Source organism: Lycorma delicatula, chromosome 1 (assembly GCF_047948215.1).
Source record: "Lycorma delicatula isolate Av1 chromosome 1, ASM4794821v1, whole genome shotgun sequence".
Taxonomy (NCBI): Eukaryota; Metazoa; Arthropoda; class Insecta; order Hemiptera; family Fulgoridae; genus Lycorma; species Lycorma delicatula.
The window spans coordinates 191,107,331-191,134,830 of record NC_134455.1 but is presented as its reverse complement, the minus strand read 5'-3'; the positions used below and the strand labels follow the sequence as shown (position 1 = coordinate 191,134,830).

General features: G+C 36.0%; 1 protein-coding gene across 11 annotated transcripts in view; it reads left to right on the top strand.

The window, feature by feature from the left end:
• The first annotated feature begins 5,604 nt into the window (after positions 1–5,604).
• The window catches only part of LOC142326451 (ATP-binding cassette sub-family C member 5-like), a 256,658-nt gene continuing 234,762 nt past the window's right edge, over positions 5,605–27,500 (top strand). For all 11 annotated transcript variants that reach the window (XM_075369001.1, XM_075369080.1, XM_075369052.1 and 8 more), the window contains exon 1: positions 5,605–5,911. The gene's annotated coding sequence lies outside the window, so the exon portion shown is untranslated. The remainder of the gene's footprint in view (positions 5,912–27,500) is intronic.

Genomic DNA, 27,500 nt, shown 5'->3' with positions numbered 1-27,500 from the left:
CGATGTATGAAATTGACACAAGTCTCAAAAAATCAGAATCACATCTGTTTCATATTGCCAAACTTACCCCAGTCCCGATACTACGGATGATGAGAATAACGGGGACACTTACGTATGACTTCATAGAATTTTGTAGCAAACTTTTTTCCCCTGGGAAGGGAGATGTAAGGAAAGTATATTTCCCTAATACGATTGAATTTACCGCACAGGTTTGAGGTTGGTCAGTTAAACACCTGATGGTGCAAGAGATAAAAAGAATAAGAAATTAATGAACATGTAGCGTGATAATGACTAATTGAATTAGGCTAACAAAAAATCCTTTGTAAAAGAGGGGAACGACATAGAGAATAATAAGACTTTGTATGTTGTTTCTTTGGTTTACAGGTAAGCTTTATAATTAATGTAATTAACAATTTAAAATTTGTAAATAGGTAAAATTTGCTTTTGTTTACAGAGAAACACTTCAGTTTAATTATTTGTGTATAACCCCAAGAAAAGAATAAAAAAAATATAAAACATATTTTATATATATATATAAATATAAATATAAATTCTTTCTTTTTATGTATATGATGATGCATAAAGAATTTTCTTACTAAGATTCTTATGTTTTAGCATTTGCAACATCTTCCAGCTCAAAATGGAAGGGGGACAGCTTTCTGAATTTAACTTTTTTCATGGTGGGAGGGGAGTGCTATGTAGAAAATCATACACATAAAGATGATATGATGGTATGGTATAATAATAGATGATGTGATGGAATCCAAGTAAGGAATTATTCTCCAAAATTCAGATGGACTTTTGGCTAAATGACTACTTCTGTTTCTGACGGCCATTAGTGCGAGTGGCGTTTATATCAGCATTGAAGTGCCTTACTATGTCGCCTACTTCTTTTAGAACGGCTTTCGTGACATTCTCTGTATCTTCATTATGAACTCGCAGCATGACAAGAACAGTTTGAATGTGCTGGTTGCATTTGACTATGTGAGGTGTCTTCAATTGAAGCGCATTTGTTACGGGTTCCATTATAATGGAATACTTAGCAATTAATGCTACTGACACAATAAATGTTTCCCTCTTCGGAATGAGGTCTTTATTGCATTAACAATATCAACAAAGTGATCCTTAAAACACGGATGCTCTTGTATTTCTCTGACCACATAGTTTTACACGATTTATGAATGCTAGCAATAAGATTGCATAGTGAAATGGATTTGCAAAAAAATGTGATTATCTCCATGATAATTACAACGGAGTTTCAAATTTCTGAGATAACGTTTAAATAGTTTACGACAAGGTAAAGCTTGTGAGAAGAGCAATGAAAGTAGAAGACTATATTGTACTTTTGTCTCAAGACACTTCCTTCTTTCCAGGTATCTGGGACATCCGTCAAAGCCTAACCCCACACACTTTTCAGAGTGTGATTTTAAGTTTGTCACAAAATTTTCAATGGCTTTGGCAATACTCACGGCATTAAATCCTTCAAGTTCTACAAAACTAAAAAGCCTTCGATTTCGTAAGCCTATTAATCGAAGAAACGAAATTCAATACACAGCTGTTTTTTGCTAGAAATATCCGCGGTTTCGTCAAAAATACTGTAAACACAAGGTTTATTAACCCTTGTAATGTGTTTCCTAACTGTAGTACCACATAGATTTATTATGTCATTTTGGATGATAGATGGTCGGTATGACACGTTTTTCGGTCCATGCTGAAAATGGTCTTTTAGTTGTGAATCGCCTGCTTTGATGGGTAAATTGCATAAGTCAATTTAAGTAAGCCTTCATCTAGGTTTTTGCCTAAGACGTAAATCATGTGTGCCGGAAAAATGATGCAGCAAACGATTGAGGACAGTACTACTTTGTTTTTTCTATTAATTTTCGTGAAAACTGGTGGTGAGGTTGGATGTCCACTGGAACGCTCTCCATGAACGTGCTTTGCAATAATCGTACACGTCTTATAATTAGTGAAAGGTCTGATGAAAAAAGAATCCAATCATCTCTCATCGTTCTGGCTGACGGCGGAAACAACACACAATATTTATAGAAACCACCTGTGAGTCACCCGAGTAAGTTAGCCATGGTGAAAATACGTCCAGCCCCTGATGATTGTGTTTCCTTTGAGGTGTTTGGCATCTGCTGCAAAATCGTAGTCCTTCGAAGGAACCCAGACATTTTCCAAGACACGGGTTTTCTTCTCAACGGCATAATACACTCCAGGCCGATGAATTTTCCAGTAACATCTTCATGACAACCGTCGTCTTCGGTTTCACTCTGTTGCACATTTTTTTGAACCATAGAAGAAGGGCTGCAGTCGCAGGTTTGAACCAGAGGATGATTGTACTTCTTTGTCCTCATCCTCATCGCTGCTGCTGGTGTTTTTTTCGTTTTAAATTCACTACAAAAAAGAAAGATTTTATATGACCAGACGTTGATGTGGACAGACGTGGGATCTCACTATATTGGTTTGACAAGGAAGGTTGACATTTTTTCAGAATTGAGTTTTATACTTTATATGAATCTACAAGTTGAGCTTAATTCAAAAATATGACTCATCATTATAACATTAAAAACTTATGGAAAAATCATTAATAGAAAGTTTATCAGACATTTTTAAAAACAGACATTTTGTTTTGGAGGGACTCCAAAACAAATTTTTCCATATCATAATCATGATTTTGTTATAAAGTAGTACAATGTTTTTCTTTGTTTATTGACGAATTCAAGATACATTAGAAACGAGCCGATTTTATCGATATAAAAACCGAGCAACTGCCCAAAACAATATTGGTAATTAGGCCACGTTTTGAATTATTTTTAATTGTTCTTCAAAAGTATTGATTATTTAGAAGAACTAAACAAAAATTATAACTTTAAAAGAAACTCTATTTTACGTTGTAAGATCCAAAAGAATCCCTAATGGCATAACACTTGAAAGTGTAGAAAGAAAACCAAAAAATGAAGAATAACAAATTTAAGTCACATACCTTTTAAGCGCGGCAAGAGCCGCGCTTTTGTAAATCTACGGTAAATACATTGCAAGTTAAATAATAGTATGTAATAAACGTCACAGTAGGCTACTTCCCAAAAATGTTCTATATCCATTCTTTATACTCGTAATAAAGTGGATGGCAGGTAACGGAAACGATAAAACAAACTTCACAGTCGTAAAAGAGTGCGTACACTACTTAAACACTCGTGTGAAAGAAACAACTGTACTGACTCCAACCAAAATGCGCTCTTATGCACATGTTAAATAGCTTCTGGAATAAACCCGTCGTGTCTTGAAATGAGATGAGAGTGACGAGACGATTCTAGAAAATTCTTGTTGCCGAAAGTATGATGAGGCCGGTGTGTAACAGTACTTCTTAAATCTTCTCAAAGACGGTGCGAGTGTCTCTAATTTGTAATTAGTTTCTTTAAAAAGTTTAATTTAAAATTTTTCAAAAATGTGTTTTATATATATATATATATATATATATATATATTTTAGTTTTATTTTTTAAAAACTTTTTCCATCTTGGAAGTGGAACAGCTGCTACCCCTTGTCCCCTTCTGGATACGTCCATGTCTGGGTTGGTTACTTTTTATTAGGTACAACTTTTTACTTCCTTGAACGAAGTAAACGAAGTATTGTGATCGCGAAAAATTTCAGTTTTCAGATTTTATCTATTTAAAATAAAATAAAGAAATATGCATTTTTACCATTCCTGAATCCATTTTGTTAGTTTCGCCGTGACGTCTCTACGTACGTATGTATCTCTCATAACTCAAAAACGATTACCCGTAGAATGTTGAAATTTTGGATTTAGTACTGTTGTAACATCTAGTTGTGTACCTCCTCTTTTGATTGCAATCGACTGAACCAAAGGTGTCAAAAAAAGCCCAAAATCCAAGAAATTGGATTTTGGACCTTTTCTTAACTGTATCAATAAGCCCTCATTGAGAGCTTTTCAACGATATTATCGTAAGTGGTACTTATTTTCATTGGTTCCAGAGTTATAGTTAAATAAAATTTTAATTACTGAAATATTTGGATCTTACAAGGGGAAGGCACATAGTTCGAATCAGATTTAATCTCCTTTTCTTTTTTTTAAATTTAAATATATTGAATAATTAATAATTATTAACCTCTGATTGCAAAAAAATTACTATAAATAATAATTCAATAATAACAATAAAAAAATATGAAAAAATATCAGAAGTTATTAGTGAAATAAAATTTATTGTACTTTTCATTTAAAAAAAATGTGTATATGTAATGTAATAGGCGTACAGATTTTTTCGAACAGATGGAACGTAGAAATGGTTTAAAAGTTGTAAACATATTCATTTTTCTTTCGTATTGTGTTATATTCTGTATAGTATTAAATTATACTAAGATTATTATTTGTTAAATGCTTGTCATATTTTTGTTCTTTTAATATTTTCAAGCTTAGTTAATTACTATATTCCTCATTTTATTTCATAAGATCTTATAGTTTTATGTACCTTTTTGCTAAAGTGGGAGCAGACTTAGATGTTACATAATACTTAAAAGTATTAATAAAAAAAAATTACCATTATTACTCAACAAAAATACAACAATGACATGAGGGTACAAAATTGGGTATGTAATAATAAATATTTATCGGCAAACTATCAATTAACTTCAGTTTTAAAAATGTAATTTGAATTAGAAAACAATTCTTGTAAGTGTTAGTATACTCAAAAACGTTCTTGGTGTTACCCATTCATATAATAAATATTTCTATTAATAATAGTAAATTTTCTAACGAACTAAAATGACCAAAGATTACATCTATTCAGCCTATAACGGGAACCAGACACTACGTGGTCATCATTTTAAAAAATACACTCGAGTGATTACTACGTTATTTCAATTTATGTTTGTTCATCCTCATCAGTTGGCTGGTTCTTTGAACATATTATCTATAGCTCGGTAATAAAAACACATTAGTTTTTATTATCTTCTGAAAAAAATAATAGTAATTACCCTAGTTGAAACAAGAAAAAAGTGTATTAATAATTTTTTAATGGTATAAGGTTTATAAAGTACGTTAAAACTGATCTTTACAACTATTTATATTGGGACTATACACAACCTAGTTTCTTTTAGTTCTAAAAGGCATTCATCAGAGTTGCTTTCACAGAGAATATCATATTCACTTTACTATCAGTTCATTGGTGAACAGTGAGATCTCAGTTTCAGTAATAAATATCAAATGATTTTCTGAGAGCGTATGATACGATATAAAACAGTAAAACTAATATAACTCAGAAGTAACTAGAGAAACCATTACATTCTTTCCTTTCCTTAATAAGATGTGTTTAATCTTGAGAACGGCAATTCCATTTGTTTGCGACTCGGGCCAGGATGCGTGTAGCTTACTTACCTAAGTATCATCGTAAAACGCTTTGAAAAAGAATAAAACTCAACAGCAAAAATTTTCTGTTGTCACGAATAAATCTGGGAGAAATAGATTAGAATGAAAAGTATTTCAGAGATTTCTTCTTTCTTATGGGCGATCAGATACTTAAATTAATAAAGCTGCCATGGTGGGAGCACGGAGTTGAGGCTTGTCATAACAGATGCTAATGACGCTTTTAGTTGACAGCACTTAAGAAGGTGGTTACGAATCAGCTGTCTCGCGTAGGTGGATTTTTGATTCTTTTGTTCACAATTCGCTATAAATAAGAAAGGTAGTTGACTATATAAATGGAATGTGTTTGTGAATTATTCTTGTAAAAATCTACTGTGATATAGTTTAGGTAGTAGTCATTTACCTACTTGTTTACTTATAGTATTTTTTCTTCTACATATTGAGGTTATGTTTATCAAAAAATTAAACTTATTTCTACGGCGTTTTCTTTGAAGAAATCGAAAGTATTTTTCTAACACTAACTTTGAGGTAAGTTTGTATAAATTTTATTGTTTCAACTTGCCGAGTTGTGTGTAAACTGTATTTACTGATTGCCGGAACCGATTCAAGATCTGAAAATTTAGTTTAGCGTTTCATTTATAAAATACATTTGTAGCTTTGTAAAACCATTATTTCTTAGATGTAATTAAAAATTAACCATATTTATAAAGATCAAATCCTTAAGATTGTTTATTTTATGGAATCATTTGAGAATGTGAAAGGCTTTTGTATTAATTTACATTAACATGGTTGTCCTTTACTGATTATATTAACTTGAAAGAGCGTTATTTAATATTTTACTATTGAACTATTGCAGTTGCTTAATATTGGCTGTTAAATACTAAGTCTAATTATAGAGGTATTAATAAGTTTATCCAAAAATGTATTGAAATAGATTATGGTCAAGTAGTAATTGTTATGCTGTTTCCTATTAGGAGCTAATTTTTCTACTACTGAAATTTATGAAAAGTGTAAGTTGAAAAACACTGTTTATTTTCTTTTTAAACAGTATAATTAATTTTTTTTTTGGCAGGTGTGAACTTTTAATAACCTTTAATAAGCAGCAATTGATTCACATCCTGAATCCAAACATCATTCCCCATTTGGTAATACCCATCCCAGTTTTCTCTATGGGTCTTTTCCCATATAAGTTTGCATTCAGTTTTTCATATGTTTTACTTGTCGTTTATTTAAAAAATAATATTTAATTTGAAATTTTTATGAATATCTAGCCATTATTTAGATTGCAATTCGGTTTTCATATGCCTCCTCCTTTGTATACTAACATGTAATGTGGCTAAATATTGATCACCAATGAAATAACAGCATTTTTGATTAGTGATTGTGTTTTTCATTGAAGATATTATTCAGACTGAGGTACATTTAGGCTTAAAACTAACCCTTAGATTTTATAATATACAAATGTTGAACTGTATGCGAGTTGTTATTGAAAGAGAATTCAAATAAAATTTAACTTTCACTGAGTATGTTGATTAAAGATGATACAATATCAATGCTAGTAAGACCAGGTAGATTGATTACCAGGTGGAAAGGTTTAATATTTTAGTATAATGTATTATACTGAATAATTTTTCAATTGGAAAAAATTTCACACCTGACAGAAGGTTTAAGAAAAGTAGTACATTAGAAGGTTTGAGAAAAGTAGTACTTTAGAAGGTTTAAGAAAAGTAGTACATTCTTACTTTTCTTCACATCGATGTTGAATTTTGCAAAAATGATTTCCTTTCAGAATTTTTGATTTATTTTAGTATAAAATGTAGTTAGGAAATACACTGTATTTCAGTCACATATGTGATCCATTGTTGCTTCAGTGAACTGAAGTGAATGTTTCTGTTTTAATGCGAGGTAATACAACCATAAAAATAGTGTTTCACTTAAGATACAAGACACTCCTGAAAGTTGCATAGCTGTTCACAAGATGAGATGTATCCCAACGCTTGGTTTCTCTAAAAAGTGAAGAGTGAAGTGGTTTCCTGTTGCTTTCTTCTGTGAGCTTAACATACTATTCTTTTATTTTAATCATGATTAAATTTTAAATCTTTGTTTCCAGTTTTATATTTAATTTTGAATATAGATAATGAATCTATGATAGATTCTCTCTTTTCATTCATTCACTTTAAAAACAATCACTCCTCCAAAAAAAAATTATTCTGTGAACTATATATATTTATGGAAAATTTTGCTATTGTCATTTTTCCTTTCAAATGGGCTTAAGAATGAGATAGTAATGGAAAGTTGGATCTCCAGACACATTACTGCTGAATTAAAAGTTTTTCCTGTTAAACATTTTTCATGTACTTTTAGTGACCCAGACTAAACATTATAATTATGATTTTGGATTTGCCTAAATCTACTTCTAATTAATATTTGTTACAATAATTTTTTATTTTATTAACAGTTTTCTCTAAATTTTAGTTTCTGATGCAGGAATATTAGCATAAAGCAGCAATTGATTCACATCCTGAATCCAGACATCTTGCTCCATTTGATTGTTTATAAATAAAACAAGTAAGGTTAGTGAGAATAGAAATGTTGTTTCTTAAATCTCAGTCCTCTAATCTTCTTAATAAAACTTCTAGAAATAGTTTCAAAATAGTGTCCGAAAGGAAAATTTGATAATTACATAAGTTTTTATAATTTTGATAAAGATCATATGCAAACTGTATTGTATTTGAAGGAAAATAACAAATTTTGTAAATGATTTCATAATACACCTTTGGTTATAATTCCGTTAAAAGATTTTCCAGTAACTTTAAAATTTTTTCATGAAATTCAGAAGAGATTCTTTCAAAGCCTGGAACTTTGTTATCTTTTATATTTATTATGACTGATTATTGATCCTTTTTTAAAATTGGTCAATCCAAGGCTTTATTGATGATTATTATGGGGACGCATAAGGCATAGTACCTACCTGCTGGTCTAAATACTTACATTAGATAGTCAATAAGTAACTAGTAATTACTTGAATTTTTTTTTTAATTAAAGAATAATAATATTGAAAATGCATTAGTTCTCATGTAATTATTTATTATGCAGTAACAACAGGCAAAGATGTCTTATACAATAATAGCAGGGTGCTACTCAAGAAAGTATTAAATAGTAAAAAAAAAGTATTAAAGTAAGCAGAAAGTATTAAACTTAATTGGACCCCCGCAGAGTTTTACTTGTGATGTGTTAAATGGGATCGTCCTGTTTGCTTTTTTATATACGTGTATTTTCAAGAGAATTTATTTGTTTTATTGTTATCTTTAATAATAGCAGAAAATTTCACATAAAATTTATACCGCTGTGAGTAGGATATAATCAACAATATTATTTAATGCAGTTCATTCTTTTACTCATGTTCTGAAAATATAGTTTCACATTCTGTTAACTTTGAGATTATCACAATTTCATTTTATTTTTGTGACATCCTGAATGTATTTGTTAGTCTTTTAGATTCTTTTACCCAATCTTACTTAATAAAAACTATCCTGGTAACTATTGTATATTTTACAGAATTGTTATATTTACCGTACTTGTATCCCTTCCTTGACTTTTTTAATTTTGATTCATGATGTTAATTCTGTACAAAGTTATATCTTTGGCTATTATATCTTGTTCCCTATTTTAAATACTTAAAAAAAAGAAGATTCCCTCATGTTGCAAGTTTATCTTTAGCCATGGGGAATTACCTTTAGGGGTGGGTGTCAAGGTAACTGCTGCTGAAAAAAGGATGTTTTCCTCTTTGTAATGTATCAGTGAAACCGTGGAGATTATAGCAAAAGTTACTGGATACCTATTCCTTCTAGAAAAATGAGGAACAAGCAGTATCATTACTAACCATACGAGGTCTGTAAATAAAGTAATGAGACTAGTTTTTTTGGCAGCAAAGTGGCAACACTGTAAAGTTACTAGTAAACATATGGTTATATGAACAGCTGAAGCTGATTTATATTAGGTATTAATATTTTTAGTATATTGTTGCTACTAAGCGTAAACAAATTTTTTGTGAAACAAGTTTTTGTTGTGCGTTACAAAAATGAGTGATACTAATAATGAGCAACATTGTGCATTCAAGTTTTGTATTGAGAATGCTTCTGAAACTTTATAAAAATTGAAAAGGGCATGTAGAGATGATGCTCTATCATGAGCCAAAGTTTTTAGGTGGTTTAGAACAATTTCAGATGGCCAGGAATCAGTTGCAGACAATCCATGTTCTGGATTGACCGTTAACGTTAAAAAGTGACAATGTTGAGTGAATCAGACTTTTGGAGTTTTTGTCTACAGGACAGACTGTAAATCAATATGTTTACCAAGAAATTCTTGAAAGACTGTGGAGAAAGAGTTGCCCGTATGAGATCAGCCATCAAAGACAACTGGATGCTGCATCATGACAATGCACCTTGTCACATTACACTCGTAATTAATGAGTTTTTGGCAAAGAAAAACATTCCTGTTGTTCCTCAACCACCTTATTCATCTGACTTGAGTCCCTGTGATTTTTTCCTCTTCCCAACTTAAAAAAAAACACTTCAAAGAACAGCATTTTGGAACAGAAGAAAACATTTAAAAAAAATGTAACTGACCACCTGAGGCATATTCTGGTTTCTGAGTTCCAACACTGCTATGAAGAGTGGGAAAACCATTTGAAGCATCACGTGGCTTCCCAAGGGAACTATTTTGAACATGATAGAGTCCATGTATAAATAATTAGATTGTAAATAAAGAGTTTTTCTGAACCAGTCTCATTATATATTTATACACACCTCGTGTAGTCGGAGGTGAAGGAACCCCATTTATGGGCGCCTAGGCAGTGTTGGTTTTGCTAACACCTCCACCACCGGCTCTTCACCATTTCTGGAACAGCTTAAGGAAGCATTTCATCAAGAAGGGAGATAGATATGCCCTCACACACAGTCATACACCAATCATGCATAGAGCAAGTAAAACAGAATCACACATATCATACCACAACATACACACATCATTCACATCAAGCACACAAGTCTTTCACACTACTTACCGAAGACCGCCATCGAGTACACAGGTGGAGTGCCCCCAGCCTCATTGCATCCAGGTGATTCCCACGTGCATGGAGAACCCCCTAGGTGCTCAGCTGAGGGCCTGTTTGCCCCTGCACCCTCCAATGCCTCGTTCTTGAGCGAGACTCCATGACCTTGTTTGTTCTTAGTTCTGCCATGGCCTTGTTTGTAAATCCAGACATCGCCATCCAGTTACTCTCCGATTCTAGAAGCACAGCTCGGACCTCCTCAGGCATGAACATAGTCTCTGTATGGATCTTACCCAGCAATTCCACTCTCGCATCCTCAAATCTGGGGCAGAAGAAAAATACATACAAAGGAATCTCCTCCTTGTCACAAACTGGGGAAGAATCAGAGTAGTCCAACCCAAATCTAAACAGGAGGATCTGAATCCCCCATGGCCTGCCAGGAACTAAGTCAAAGACCTTGTGTAGTCTTGGAGATATAGTGATTTTAAAGTTTTTAACTTTTGAGAACTTCTTCAATATCATTCTACCCCCTCATAATTAGTTGAATTTTACAGGTGAATATTTAGAATTTTCCTAACATTTTGCCAATAGTTGATTAATAAACTCAAACAGATTATAATTTTTTTATAGGTATACATTAAGTACTTTTTTGTGCATCGTTGTTTTAGAAATATTTTTGAAGATGTGGTTAATTTACGTGATTGTCAAGAGTGTTAATAAATGATGACCTTTTTTGTTATCAGTAAAAATTAATTTGTTTGTTCTGCAATAAGTTTGAGTAATGAAACTTCAGCGGATGAGTGAGAATGATATGTATGAATGTAAATGTAAAGTTTAGTCCTGTATAGTCTCAGGTCGACTATTCCTGAGATGTGTGGTTAATTGAAACCCAACACCAAAGAACCGGTATCCACGATTTAGTATTCAGATCCGTATAAAAGTAACCGCTTTTACTAGGATTTGAACCTTAGAACTCTCGACTTGGAAATCAGCTTATTTGCGATTACGAGTTTGACCACTAGACCAACCCGGTGGGGTAGCCTTTCTCAACCTGGGGGTCACGGTGATATGAAAGGGGATCGCGAAATTAGCCTACAACATTACACGTAAACATTAATGAAACCATTTTATGAAAAAAAAAAATTATTATAAACATTTTACTTGCATTTATAAGTAGACGTGTAAAGAAAATAAATTAATGAGATGGTAGCGTTTGTTACTTAAAAGTTTCTCCATGCATGGATTTATGTTAGACACACACAAAAGTAAATTATTTTCAAGTGGTTAAAGACGATTCCTATATTTGTTTTTAGCGCAACTATAGACGGAAACCCTTTTCACAGAGGTAAGACGTGGCTAAAGGGATTAATATTTTCAATACCTCTGTGGCTAAATTTCCGTATTCACTTCGACGAGCAAGCCAAAACATATCTATATCTTCAGAAGTGAATTGTAGTTTTAACTTTTTATCGGCAGACATTTCGATGAGCTGGCCTTTAATCTCGACTGATAACTTAACACCTGTAACAACGTTTTCACTGAATGTATCCTATATCTATCTCTTCGAGAGATCATTTTTATCTTACGGGGAATACTCCGCCAACTGAATTGTTAGCTCACGCAAATGCATCTTCATGCTACCCAAACTGTGGTGAATAATAGTCTCTTCTTCATCATCCAAATTTTTCTCGATTAATCGGAAATGAGTGGAAACATATAACAATTTTTTACTTTGAAGGCGAATAATTTAGATATCAAGATTCATAATATAGAGTATGAACTTAATTTGTAATTAATAAAATTTTATTATCACGTCCTTGTAAATTCATATTCTAGTCGTTCTAATGCAAGAAATAAGCCAACAGCAACATATACATATATATCTATCTTACGTTTTCACCCCCTCTTGCCTTCGGGTGCTGAAACTTAGCGGTGGCTAGGGTGCCTACAGCACCCACTCCAGACCATCACGCCACTCTACGTCACAAGCTGCTCCCTCGAGCACTGTACGTAGCGTTTTATACCAGTCTGCACTCGTACCTGACCCAAGGCGGTCGTGTCCGGATGGACTCTCTCAATTCTTGTTCGGATGAACATTGCTTTAAGTTTTAATTAGCTTATGTTTGCTATTTTTAAAGTTAAGTTATAAGTTACAAGTGTTATGTTACAAAATTATTTTAGACCGCCAAGACGGCGTACAATTAAACAATCCTTCAGTAATCAACAAGGTGTTGTCTTCATTCATCACCTATGAACACATACAGTCCACCCTCACTCTAAAATCTGCTGCAACGCTGTTCAACAAGGGCGTCCCGTCGACGTCGCAAAAATCTAGTAAAAATTTAATTAATTCATCTCGCAATTCCAATTACCGGGTTAATACTTACTCTACGATAACCATCTGATTTAGTATGAAAAATTAGAAATTTTTTCTTTTTGCCCATTTCATCGCATACTTTATCAAACTACCTATTCTGTAATGGCCGACTCAATAAAATTAACCATTTTTACGGGTTTTAGGGAGATTTTGTTTGAGATATTCCCACATATTTTTTTTTTTGGCAAGAGCATGTCTGTAAATGAAGCAGTGCGTCCATTCCGCCCTTGGTATCTTTTAATTTTTTCAGAAATCCACTGTTCTTTCCTGTTATTGTCTTTGCTCCATATCTACGTACTGCAATATATTTTGTCCAATCTGTGTTATAGTTTTTAGGAGCTTCATAAAAGATATCAAGAATATATTGTCCTGTTGCATGACCAAGTATTGATTTGCAAAGCAAATATTTTCATTGGTCTGCCTCTATCCCGTTCTTACATCACAAAACATAAGAACTTAAAAATGTTTGCCACATCTGTCGATTCATCAAATTGAATACTAAAAAATTCACTTGAACTCGCTTGCTGAATTATCTTCCCGAACATCGGTAGCCATTCATCGATTCGCTTTGATACTGTGTCGTTATAAAGCGAAATCTCTATCGCGCCTGTTGAAACACTAACCATATCAATTGCAGCATGCAATGAGGTTTTCTCGATTGCCTAGAGTTTGGACATCTCATCTACTCTTATGAGATAAGATGCTTCAAGTGTACTTTTGTTAGTATGGCTTGATTTACAAATAGAATCATGTTGATTTTTCAAAGTATGTAGTTTTCTTTTGAAAAATTCCAAGAGTTTACTTTTATGATCGGGATGTTTAGTTTCCAAGTGTCAAATTAATTTTGATGACTTCGTGCTTTCATCGGAGAGAACTTGAAAACAAACAACGCACTTTGGTTTTTCAACAGTTTTCTGAAAGATAAAAAAAAATTTATTTATTCAGTTGTATTTTTCACTAGACATGACGTTTTTCAGAAATGGCATGTTTGTTTTAAATTACATCATAAAATTCACAACAAGAAAGTTCTGAATTAAATTTATCATTAATGATGTTTATCAGTAGATCAGTATCTACTGATAAAATGCAGTAAGGTGTAGTAATGTAGAAAGGTAGACTTTCAGTAAAGTCTACCCCTTTCTGCAGACCAAATGTTCCCTGTAATTGAAAAAACTCTCTTAACTGGGGCAGATGTCCCAGGCAAAGACAGGATCCCGTTCGATCCGGAACTCTTATGAGGCTTCTTTCCTCGTGCAGCCGCGAAAATCTCATATATCTCGAACAACGGCAGGCCGTCCGCGACTATCTCCATCCTGGAGATCAACCGCTCTCGGGAAGAGGGTGCCAAACAGCTCCAAGACCTGGGTAGATGGCGTTTAAACCGCCCCATAATTGTCCTGAAGCCGTCCCCTCACACGTCGGGACCAATCTCCCGGCAGAGAGAACTCCTTACAACTCTCTTGGCCTTGATTGCGAATTTGTAATTACGCCGGCTGAACAGATACTCTTCTCGTTTCGTCTCAACACGAAGGCTGTGACTGTGATGTCTGGTTACTCGCTGATATACCCTACGCATGGCTTGTCACCTACTTCTCATCTTGCTCAACTGTGGGGGCCACCAATATGCTGATTTTCTAAAACTACCTGAATAACACCTGCTCGCTCGCATCTACTTCGGCGCAGGGAGATGAAACTCCAATGAGGCTGACCGCAACCGATTCTCTCAATCTAGCACATCCAGACTTGGGTACCCTCTTAAACAGCTGTTGTCGGACTGCAATCACTCTGGTTTCCTTAAGTGCGTCCAGAGTGCTGTGATTAGATCTGCTTTTTGGTGTTTTTGGCTGCTGGTCGAGTGTGGACCTTCCAGTGGTTTCAGGCTTACTGAATTGTGGGATTGCGATCGCAGTTAGTGCTTTCTATTATAGACTTGTCGTTTCACTTTCTGTGGAAGGTGAACGGAGTGAGCTTTGTTCGTTGCGTACTCGCCTCATCGGGACTGAAAGGTGGCAACGACTTCTGGTTGTAAGTCCCCGTAACAAGCAAGGGAATATTTTTGACTTTACCCAGTCCTGCTTGCGCTCTTTCCAGAGCGAGGGCCGTTATACGTGGTTTTGTGCCGTACGTGTTCCGTATTGCACTCAATCGATCCAGAAGCGGCTAAGAGGTACAAAGAATGACAGGGGAATAAAGAAGGTCCCCAGCTGTCCGTGGCTCGGTGCGGGCAGTCGTCACATTCGTGGGTTCGCCCAGAGCTTTGGTAGAAGGAATACAGCGAGTATGTCTCGTCCAGATAGTAGGCAGGCTAGGGTAACTCTGGCCAGTCTTGATGACCAGCTGGTAGTTCGGCCTGGGCGCAAGAGGAGAGCGGAGGTTTCACCGTTCTCCTCTTGCTCGGAGAGTGAGCTCTCTGAGGTAGAGATGGTAAGGGCTCCCACCCGGGAGTGTAGGAATGATCCTTTGGTGGAGGATTTCTTGGCTGCCCAGGGTCAACCTGGCAGCTCTGGAGCTATGCTGGCAGTGGCTCAACAGAACCTAGACTATCTCTTCGATTTTATGGAAGGACTCAAGAGCGTCAGCGCTAGTGCGAGAGGTAGAATGTTGCCGCGATTGCGGCATGTTACGGGTGTGCTGTCTGCCTTGGCAGATGGCTACGAGAAGTTGGCCTCTAAGCCCGCAAAGGTCAAAGTAGTTACTGTCCCGACGCCTGCCCCGAGGCAGCAAAGGCGCTTCGCCGATGTTGTCAAGGGGAAGCGTGAGGCTAGTCAGGCTTCCAAGCAGCCCGAGGTACTATTTGTAAATCAGCCTGAGGGGTCTACTAAAATTAGTAGACAACTCAAGGAGGACTTTCAGGTCGCTCTTCGTAGGGACCGAAAGAACCTCAAGATTAGGGAAATTAAAGAGACCAGCAAGGGTCTGGTTGTGGTTGCAAATGAGAAAGAGACAGTCCTAGTCATCCAGGAGTCTCAAGAGGTGAAAAAGCTCGAGGTTCAGGTCGTCCCGAACCGCAAGCGTAGGCCCCGAGTCATTGTCTACGACATTGACCGGCGGCTATCCGATAAGGAGGTTCTGTCTCTCGTGAGGGAGCAGAACACCGAGTTGGATGAGGCTGCATTTGTAAAAGAGTGTAGGCTACTCTTCAAGACCAGACGCCGTGAGGCTCAGCGGTATCACGGTGTTTTTGAACTCGGTGCTGGTCTCTTTCAGAAGTTTGTGTCTGAGGGTAGGTTGTGATGTCGATTTTACTTCCTGTAGGGTCAAAGAGTACGTTGATGTGCAAAGGTGCTTCAAATGATGTCGTTTTGGTCACAGGGCCAAATTCTGTAAGTATGCGTCGGTCTGCGCGCATTGTGGCGTGGAAGGTCACAAGCGCGACGACTGTCCGCAGATAGCTGAGTCTCCATCATGCGTTAACTGTAAAAGGTTGCGCAAAGAGTGCAAGCATTCGGTCAACAGTAAGGACTGTGGCTGTTACTTACGTGCGGTAGAATTGTATTTCAATTCATTGGATAGTTAGTATCCTTCTCTGAGGCATTGTGTTTGCACCCAGAGTTAGGAGAGTTGTTGTTGGGAGTCTCGGTTTTGTTTTTCAACACCGCTCATTGTTAGTTAGGCGATCTGCCAGGTCGTTTAGTTGTTCTCTTAACAATGATCCATCTCATTTCTGATGCGGAAGGCTGTATGTTTTTGTTACTGCGAAGCCAAATCGCTTCTTTGGCAGTTTTATTTCTCGACCGCGGGTTTCTGGTGGTGCTGGCTCTGCTTGCAGAGTCGATTCTGCATCGGACATGAGTGGATCTGGCTTTTAGGTTTTTCAGTCCCAGTCTTTGACTGGGTAGCGGCATTTTCTAGATGGTGTCGACCTGGCAGAGTTTAGGTATCCTAGCAGCTTGCGCTGCTGTACAATAACTTGACTAGCCTGTGGCTTCTCGTACCTGTGTTGGCGTTTGCGGGGCCATGTCCCGTAGGACTCTCGGGTGACTAGGGCACCGCCCACGCAGTTTAACTGGCCAGAGGTAGGCGCTTTGGCACCGGCCTCGGTTAGATTAGTTTCAATGGAGATTGTGTCCGGGGAGTTCGCTCCCCGAACATGATTTACTAACTTTAGCATGGCGATTTGTCTGATCGGAGTGCACACTTATTAAGGGGGTAATGAGTGAAATTGGTTGCGATCGACCAGGGTGTTTTTCCGAGCGGCCCTCTAAAATGGAGCTGTAGTGGAAGATTAGAGGTTATACTCAGCTCCCGACGGACCAGACTTGAGGATCTCTGGGACTAGGTTTATTGTGTTGGCTGTGCTCCAATCGCTTAAATTCTTACGATCTGTTTCTGTGACGGAATTTGCTGATAGATATGCTGTCGTGGCATGCTTGATGCATTTATGCACTAGGGGTGTAGTGTAGTTTAGAGCTGATTGTGGTAGGCGCGGGATCTTCTTCTCCGCGAGTAGGCTTTGCTTAGTTCCTGAGGGCAACGTGGTAGCGTTAGGTGTCAGCTGTCTTCTTCGGAAGGCAGAACTCATTACTATCTCTCGTGACGAATTACAGATGTAGATGTCCCTCGGGGCATCTGCATCAGTGGTATCTCACCGTGGCCGGGCTGAACACTGTGGAATGTGATCAGTTTGAGGGCAAGAAGATGTTCTCCGTTAAAGCCATTACTGGCAAGAAAACGGAGGGGGTGGTGTAGCGACCTGACACGCTACCAGGTGGGATCTTCTCCCCTTGGGGGGGAATTGAGATGTTGTCGGACTGCAACCGCAATATCTATCAGAATGAGAAAATGATCGCTCAGACTTTCTTCTTCCAAGACTCGCCATGAGATCAGCGAGCCAACATGCGAGGAGCTCACGAATGTCAAATCAAGACATGATCTAGATTCACCCCTTCGAAAGGTGGAATCATCGTTATTGATACATATCAAATCCAACGTATTGATAAAATCCCCAAAATAATTATCACGTGCGTTCCGCTGGGCACAGCAAAGGCAGGGGATTTAGTGTTAAATTCCCCCAAAACCAAGATCCTCCGACTTCGAAACCTCGCAGTGCAGTCAGATAAATGGACCAAGAAGTGTACGTAAACCTTTAAGTAGGTGTTGGACGAGTGATAGCAGGAGAAAACCACCACATCTCCCACTTCCACCCAGACGTATTCCAGACCACGCCCAGAATTGACCCGTGGTGTACCAGTGACGGGGTCTGCACAGGAGTCAAATTCCGCACCCCCACCCGGGCTCGTGTGGCATTACCAAGTATGATCAGGACCGCCACCGGCGGAGGGGAGTCACACCCCCGGTCGCACGGGCTACCATACCCCGGCAGCGTAGCCATCCCCTCCAGCGGGAGCTCCAAATCGAATTACAAACAATACCAATATAACGGTGGAACGATACCAATATAACGGTGGAACGATGCCAATACGCCTACCTCCAACCATTCCAATGCCTATGCCGGAACCCTAGCCACCCGGGATCCTACTACGATCGAGTACCTCGATCAAATTCCCTCTGCAGACCTACACATCGCAAAAGCGTGAAGAAAAACCAGTTACTATAGGCCATTCCTCGCGGATTGGACCATTGCTTACAATACGAAGGATCCTATCCCATCTCGCTAGGTGTTCCTCAGTGGGATCTCTGTATTGGAAATATGAACTAACAACTGTAAGGTTCTGTCTGCGAATGGCAAGTCTGACCACAATATGTTGCGCGTCAGAAACCTGCCGTATAAAGACACTATCAAGAGACTTCCTGCACAGAATAGCAGACATACAGATATGCCCTACACAAAATTTTTTCCAGCTGTGAAAGCCTGGCAGATCACCCCTAATTACATATGGGTGCTGCCGAAGGACAACATTGAGGCTCCATCTCTCTACAATCTCTCCTAACTCATCCTGGATTACATAAGCACCCTGGGCATTTAGTTGAAGCACGGCTTTGCTACTGGAGCTTGTTGTACTCATCAATTTTATACACATTAAAATTACGCGAAACCCTTTGCAATGATCGGACCTTAAGTTCATCCTCTTCAAAAATCACTCCGTTTGAATAAAGCCGCATTTTCGTATCGTTCTTTTTCTAAGACACAGCTAGTATTCTTTCCTTTTTACATGAATGATAAGGGGTATTGTCTAAGACAATACCGAATCATCTTCCGGAGGAGGTAACAGATCGCTAAATCATTTCTCAATAAATAAAATTCGTGTCTTTTTTTACGAATCGCGTTTTCATCGAAATCGTCAAATTTTTTTTATCCGTTTTACGGGGTTTTGTTTTTTTTTAGGAAACCGTAATTCATTAGTAGATTCATACTAGCGAATCACTGTACACTGATGCAGCACAGCTTTTGCTTATGTTAGCAGTTTATTAACAACATCCGAAATCAACGCATTTGGATTACTCTGTAATTCGTTTTTGTAAGCATTTAAAATGATATGTTTTCCGCACGACTTTTCCCCGCACGACTTTTCCCCAGCATTTTTTCGGAGGGGATATCAGTAATGACGTTATCAGTTGTATCGGTATCAGATTAGTGTCAGAATAATGGTATAACAAGTCGTACAGACACAAATCTAGGAAAGAAATGCACTACACTCACATTCCAGCAAGCTTAAAAAAATTTCGTTACATTAACTTAAATAATATTAGAGTAAATAAATAGCAGACACGCAAAAATTGAATACGAGAACAAAAGAGTGATCATATGAACAGATAATAGAACCGAAGAAGACGTAAGTTATATAAACTGTTGATTACAGTAACTATATGACAAATTGATTATACGGTAATTACGTATGAGTAATGATTATAGTGTTGCAGCCTACACGATGTGGCTATATATATGTAGACATTGCTGTTGTGAATAGGCACTGATGCTAGGGAAGTGACTCAGCAGAATCATGACGAACTCATTCACGCAGTCAACGTTGGTTTATTTTTCACTCTTAAGCTAATTGAATACAGTATAGCTATATGTTATGTAGTTATATTCAACGATATTAGTTATTGACGCGTAATCAGTTGATTTGGAAGTCGAAAGTTCTAGCGTTCAAGTTCTAATAAAGTCAGTTATTTTTACACGAATTTGAATACTAGATCGTGGATACCGGTGTTCTTTGGTGGTTGGGTTTCACACATTAACCACACATCTCAGGACGAACTGAGACTGTACAAGACTACACTTCATTTACACTCATACATATCATCCTCTGAAGTATTATCTGAACGGTAATTACCGGAGGCTAAACAGGAAAAAAATAAATAGGTATTGACGCTTGCCGGCCTCCGTGGCACGAGTGGTAGAGTCTCGGCCTTTCATCCGGGTTCGAATCCCGGTCAGGCATGGCATTTTCACACACGTTACAAATTATTCATCTCATCCTCTGAAGCAATAACTTAACTGTGGACCCGGAATTAACGGTATTGACGCGTAAAATTCTATGCGATGCGTCATCATACATGGGATAGCGCTTTACATTGAACACAATATATTTTGTTTATTAAAATTGCTAAAGAAAACATCGCCTAATGTCACATCGCTGAGTGTTTTTTGTGAAACAATTTGGAAAGAGCGTTTTCGTGTTGAATTTAGAAAGGAAATTACTTTCGGGTCCTTTATTAATATTAGTACAAGGAATGGAAAGTCCAGCAATTAACTAAAAGGCCGAATTCTTTAATACAAGCAGGTTTCGTTTAATTCTTGCAGCTATTCTTTTCGGTTTTATCTAACCTTAAACATACCAGTTTGCTTAACCGCTAGATTCTTAGGTGATGTTTTTAAATCTTTTCTGGTTGTAGTAATATAACAATATCCCTAACAAGTACATTATTACAACTTTTAACAAAATAAAATAATTCATATAAAGAATTATAAGAACTATAGTAGTATTGTGTTTTAAGATATCGGCGGGTCCAGGCCATCACTGCTTCTTCACTCGCTCGCTCGTCTACCAGTTGTGCTGTTTTTTTCTCACTACTTCTGGTAACCTGAAACCACTGTTCTAAATAATTAGGCGCTTTATTTCACCAACTTCCCTCCAAAGATTCAATTCCCCATAATACGTAATTTAACTGAAATTTAAATTGTTTCAGTCCGCTATAACTGAATTTTCATTATTTTCTTGACATTTCTTCTGAATTTTGACGTTTTCAACGTAAGAACTTCATAAAGTATTAAACGTTTCACTGTCGATTAAAAGTCACTTAGAATTTTGTTTCCACTCTAACAAATTCATTTGTTATGTTTAATACATTTTTAAACAATGTATTAAATCATGACACGATATAAGAAATAGGTTAGCGTTTAACATAAAGTATATCGTGTACAGTTTAGAATGATTTCAATAATCATTTTTATATCCGATATCATATTTAATGTATTATAAAAGAAGAACATTTGTAAAATGTTCTTCATGTTAAGATGTATAACCATGTTATACCGTATGGGTGCGATTACTATGAAAATTCATTGTTTAAAAATGTCTGCTAGAATGTGCGATTTACATCTCAAGAGTGCACTTACATCTCAACAGCTGAATGAAAGAAAGATTCACATATTCACAAACAAATTAAATTCCAACGTTATTGTGTCGAATTAGAATATTTAATACGTTTACGGAATTATCTATCGGGGTAGTTTAACATTCATAGTTTCAAATTACGCTAAATATTCCATGAGAGGTTATCTCTAAAGTAAAGACCGTTTCGTTATAAAAAAATTTATTCTGAAAACTTTATGAATATTGTTTATTTCTCTTAAACTACATACCTTATATACTATTTATCTATATAATCGCCACATGAATTAAGACATTATCGTAGCGATGCACCAGCTTCAGTATACCCTCGTTGTATTCTTCTGCCGCAAGTTCATTTAGCTACTGATTAATAGCATTTTTAAGTTCATCGACACCTGTGAATTGCTTACCACTCCAAAATTCTTTCAATTTTCCAAAAAAATGGTAATCAGAAGCATCAAGTCCGGACTATATGGTGGGTGATCGATTTCACAGTCGGCGGCAACATCGATTTTTCCTATTCATTTTATAACGTAATGACTCACAGATTTTATCTTTGATACTACAACGCGACAACTTACAGATAACAATAAAGTATGTACATTACTATCGTGGCCATGAACGACACAGGTTCGCCAACCGTAAGGAGAGAAATTTCCCAGCGGTTTTTAATTTAGATATCCCTCGTACTTTCAGGTGAAAATTTTCTGAAATTTTTGTTCGTGTTGTGGAATTTTAATATTTTAAAAATCGCATCCCATAATATTTAATTTTTCGGAAATGCCTAATGGCATTTGTTTTTATCGGGATATTAGAATTAGTCTACACGCTTTATATTTGCCTAATATGTAGCGTTTTAGAACTTAGATTATTCAAAATTGCATACTACTTTAGGTCGATCGAAAAAATGATTGAATAAGATAATAATCTTATTAGTTAGGTTATGTTCTCATTGCCTCGCTTACTCGTATACATACAGAGAAAGACGCCTTCTACTCGATAATGGCGATTAATATTTACACTTCCTATAATTTATTTCTGTATTTTTTCCTTGTTAACAATGACGTCTACCGATCGATATTAGGTAAGTTGTACCTAGATGTGAAGTCGATCGATCACATGATATTTTGAGTGAAATGAGTGTAATTCTGGTTAAAAGAATTTCGTGCCCTTTGCATTTGTTTTGTTATATTCTTTTTGTCGATTTAATGATAAAACTTTTGATGAAAATATAATATTACAATAAAAAAGAAGTATTCTTGTTCCCATATTTCACGAACAATGAACAACAGCTTTTCGGTTGTCCATCGCGTAACGAACCACTCTTCCTTTCTTGGAATCTATTTTTATCTATAGTGATGATAATTATCTGTTTTTGAACTTATCAGCATGTACGTAATAAATGTTTCTTATATTAATTCAGTTCGACGTGTATCGCAGCTGTAAAACAACAGAATGTATGTTCAGTTGTTCTACACCATCTTCGATGTTATTTTTAACGCTTATTTAAACAGGTTATACGTTACTATAACCGTAAACCTGTTATATATTCATATAAACAATAAAAGAAGTAGTATGCGTCTCTGCATTAATTATATTTTCTTGTATTTGTGCTTGTGTATCGCTAGCCGGGCTGTTGAGAGGAATATCTTGACGTATATACTGACTTTTCATGTGCGGAGGGAATTAGTACTATGAAATTCACTTTTTAAAATTGAATTATCTATAAACTGTAAACAATACCGAATTCCTTGGCGGTATAAAACTAAATAAGATTCTTTTCAGATGCGCAGTTAGTTACCCGAAAAACATTTGTCAACATGTAGCTCCTTCCTCGCCGCGTTAACCGCATTAAGATCTCACGATAACTTCATTTTATTATTTAATTTATTTCACTGAATTCTTATTGAAGCCAACATAACGTAGTAAGTCTTTCGTCTCTACGAGTAGTAGTTTCAAAGACATCACGTCTTTATAAAAAGTGGAAAATTATACAGTGTAATGGTTAAAGATTTGAAATTTCTTTTAAAACTGTCGTTTAATGTTGAAAAATTTGCTTGTGGATTTTGTTAGTTACAATCGGCAAAAGTGACGCCTTTGGAATAAGAGCTCTCAAATACTCTAGTTTTAGACCAACCTTAAAAAGTTATTTTCAAATAAAGTGTGTGAAACATTTTAAGGCGATTAAAGAACGAAAAATTAATCGGCTGAACTTTTTGGCATAATTTAGAAAAATCAGTCCTCGGGGTCTGTTACCGAAATATTTATTTTCAGACCCGATCGATTATAGCATTTATTCCGGTAATAAATTACGGCTTCTCATAGTTTTCGTACTGCTACCGAATTAGCTCTATTTATGTGACAATATTTATCGATGTAAACTATTTGTGGTATATTATTTTTTATTGTCCACCGAGCGAAGCGAAGTTTTTTTTTCAAGTCAAGTTACATGTATTTCTGAGGTGTGGCCGAACGCGTTTTCCGATTTTTTCATGAAAATTTTCTCTGTTTCCTTGTCATCACGAGTAATAACGTATTGTGGCGATTTTTCATAAAATTTTCTGTTTCATAACAGCCGCCTCACTTTCAGCAAGTTAGATATGTAAGCGGTGGAGCGGTTCCCGTGAGCGAACCAGACTACTGAGGACAGCTTTGCGTTGTTTACAGCTTCAATCGCGTGCTGTGTTCTGTATCAGTTAGCATTAGTGTACGGCTAAATCTTAAACAATTGATTCCGAATAATTGACCTATTTTATTTGTAATTCTAATTTTCACTTTTTTAATCAAATTTCGTTTTAGAGCGAGTAACCATACTAACATATTTGTCAAAAACGGTTAGCGTAAAGGAGTTAAAAAATACTCTCTAACCATGACTCGGAGGTATGCAAATATAATAATAATCTGCATTTTGAACTAAATCCTTAACGATATTGCAAAGAAGAAATTCTTATAAAAAATTCTTTAGTGTACAGCGATCAACGAATTAAGAGTTGTTGAATTATCTAATTTAAGCGCATCTCATTTCCAGTTTAAACATCAATTAAATGAATAAAAATTTTAATTTATTACGATAAGTGTGGCTTAGTTGCTTTATTGAAAGTGTACGGTATGTCTTTATTGTTTAAAATCAGCTTTATTTTGGTCTAGTTAGTTATATTATGATGATAAATTTACGAGTATTTTCTATTCTATAAACTCATTATCTTAATGTATTTTCAAATACTTCAGTTTTTGTTTTTAATTTATCGCCGTGTGTGAGTGTAGTATGCCGATTCGTTGCTGTCATTGTAACTAGAAAAATTATTTTTAAAAAGTAATCTCTTTTTATTATTCACTCGATGATTTTTTTTAATAAAATTAATTTTTTGTCTTGTGACGTGTTAGTTGTTAACATGCATGACGAAAATTAGGAGTTGTTCTTAATTTAGAATGAAATTATGATACCGAATTCTGATTAAAATAATACGATTTAAAGTTGCACGCGAGTTCAGTATTTAAACTGTATGAATGTGAATTTAATTGTTTGGTGGGTACGGTATAATTATGCAAGTTATACGATAGACTGAAAGTGGAACAATGTATCGCGTAGATTCATCGTGCTAATTTTTGAAGTTGATTCTAAAATTAACCCGGTTTCGAATTAATATGAACGGTTGTTTATAGTTTGTCCGAAAGAAAAATAAATAATTTTGCTTCCTTGAGGGTTAATTCTTTTAAATTGTGCACTCGATTTAAGAATTAATAAAAACAACTAAGTAGATCGGTCAGAAAGTTATTAAATTGACTTAAGAGTATTTAAAATAAAAAGTCTCGTTCAGATTCTGCTAGGCAGTAACAGAGATTAATTTGAAATAGTAAACGAATAAAATTTTTGCAGTATTTTACTCTAACCTCACGTCGCTCTTATCGGGAGCATACTGAAATAACATTGGTCGTTGAACTTTGTAAACGCCCATCGATATCTGTACCTCTTAATTATATACTTTTTGTATTTAAACTTCTTAGTTCGTATATCGTATTACAAAAATATTATATAGGCTTTGATTTCGGCAGTTTTGGAAGAATCAATGATTTCATATACGTACCTATAGTACAAATAACATTTTTATAGAGGGTGGATTCATACCGGTTGAATTGTGAGACGGAGCCGAGCGGAAGTACGAATAGATAAATAGTTGTTATTGCGACGACCTACTCATCAGTACGATCACATCTTTTATTAAAGGAAGGAACGAAAAAATTTATCCCGATAATTTTTTATGATACATTATTTTTTCGAATATTTATTTAAACCTTAAATTTTGTGCTTAAATTAGAGCGGAATAAATTAAAATTATTTTTAACTGAAACCCGCGCATATATTTATATTCATAAAATTGTTCCGGTCACAATAGCTCGTTATACGTAATTATTAATAGGTCTGTCGATTTGATGTACTTATCTGACTGATAAGCTAAATTTTTCTTTTAATGAAGCGTGTATTTTTATACCATTCCAAAGAAAGGATTTTATATACTTTTTACTACGCGCTTATGTTTAATGTATTTTAATTTAATGTATTTTTTCAGTTTATAAGTCTTTAATCGTACCTTTAAGAAAAAATTAGACAGGCAACAAAATTTCAGTGTGGACATCGACATTATTATGGCAGGTCGTTTTTAAACCGATTTCGCCTGGAGGAAGTTAATCTATCTCATAAGTTCCTTTGTAATTGCAAAGCGGCAGATCGACTGCAATACAGGATTTTTTCGTAGACTTTCGCTTTTGTTAGTTTTAATGTCTTGCACAATGTACTCGAATTATCAAGGATATGTGGTGGGAACTCTATTATTTTTTGGTGGTGGGAACGAACAACGGTATTCGTTATCGCCCGGGAAACAGGAGCAACAAAATTCTATATTATACGCGATGTATTGAAAACACAGATGATTTTCCAGAAAAGTAGAAAAGGAATTAAGAAAAAAAAAGACCGAACAAATTTTTGAGTTCGGCATGTAAATAAACCGAACAGCCGCAGGCGATTGTGTGGTACCTTGAGAGAAACGCCCTAATTGTCCCCGAACAATGCGGTTTCCGCAAAGGTAGATAAGCTATCGATCGTGTAGTTACCCTGGAATCTTTTATTCAAAACGCCTTCCTACTTCGCCAACGCCTGGTTGCGGTATTTTTTGATGTGCAAAAGGTGTTCGACACGGCATGGTGGAGAGGAATCCTAAATAAACTGCATGAATTGGAGGGGGGGGGAGGGGTATACAAGGAAATCTTCTGGCATTTATCAGGGTCACAAAAAGCAGTCGGTTCTTTCGACTTCTAGAACTTTAGCTACTAGCGAGAGGCTGCTCCAACTACAATAACCCGTTTAGAATCGTGGTTTGAAACGACTGGATTCACGTTTTCTACGGAGAAGACGAAATGTTTATGCTTTTCACGCTTGAGAGTGGATATTGACCCTGAAGTGTTAAACATGGTGAACCGGTTGAAGCGTGCATACGGGTTAGATTTTTAGAAATGTGGTTTGTCCAACAACTAACGTGGGTAACACATTGAAAGGAGCTGAAGGTAAAACGTTTAAAAATATTACACATGCTGACAGTTTTATCTAATACTCGATGGGGAGCTGATCGAGGATGCATGTTGCGCTTCTACCGAGCTCTAGTCCGTTCCCGTTTGAACTATGGCTGTGTGGCTTATTCGTCCGCTCGGTCCACCGCTCTTAGGATGCTAGCTACAATCCATTACTCGTTCATCCATCTTGCTACAGGTGCATTTCGTGATGCCTGTGATAAGTCTACTGGTGGAAAGTGATGAGCCATCCCTTTCGTATGGACGGAATCAAATCAAATGATGTGCACTCAACGTAGTTCGTAGTAAAGCGAAACGAAATCATCCAACCGTTTATCCGTTGTTCTCTGACAAACTTTAGATTCGATACCAAGAACAGCCGAGATCTAGTGTTTCACCAGGCATCAGAGCTCACCGCCATTTCTCAGCTCTAAAAATACAATTACCTCCAATCCTTACTGTTGCTCCATGTTCTTACCTTCCCTTGGTGGTCTTCTCTCGTTAATTACGGCTTGATGATTTCTGTTATATCATAAAAAGAACGCAAATCCGGTTATCTTACAAAACGAATTTTATAATATTATAAATAGCGTGAATTCTACTGGT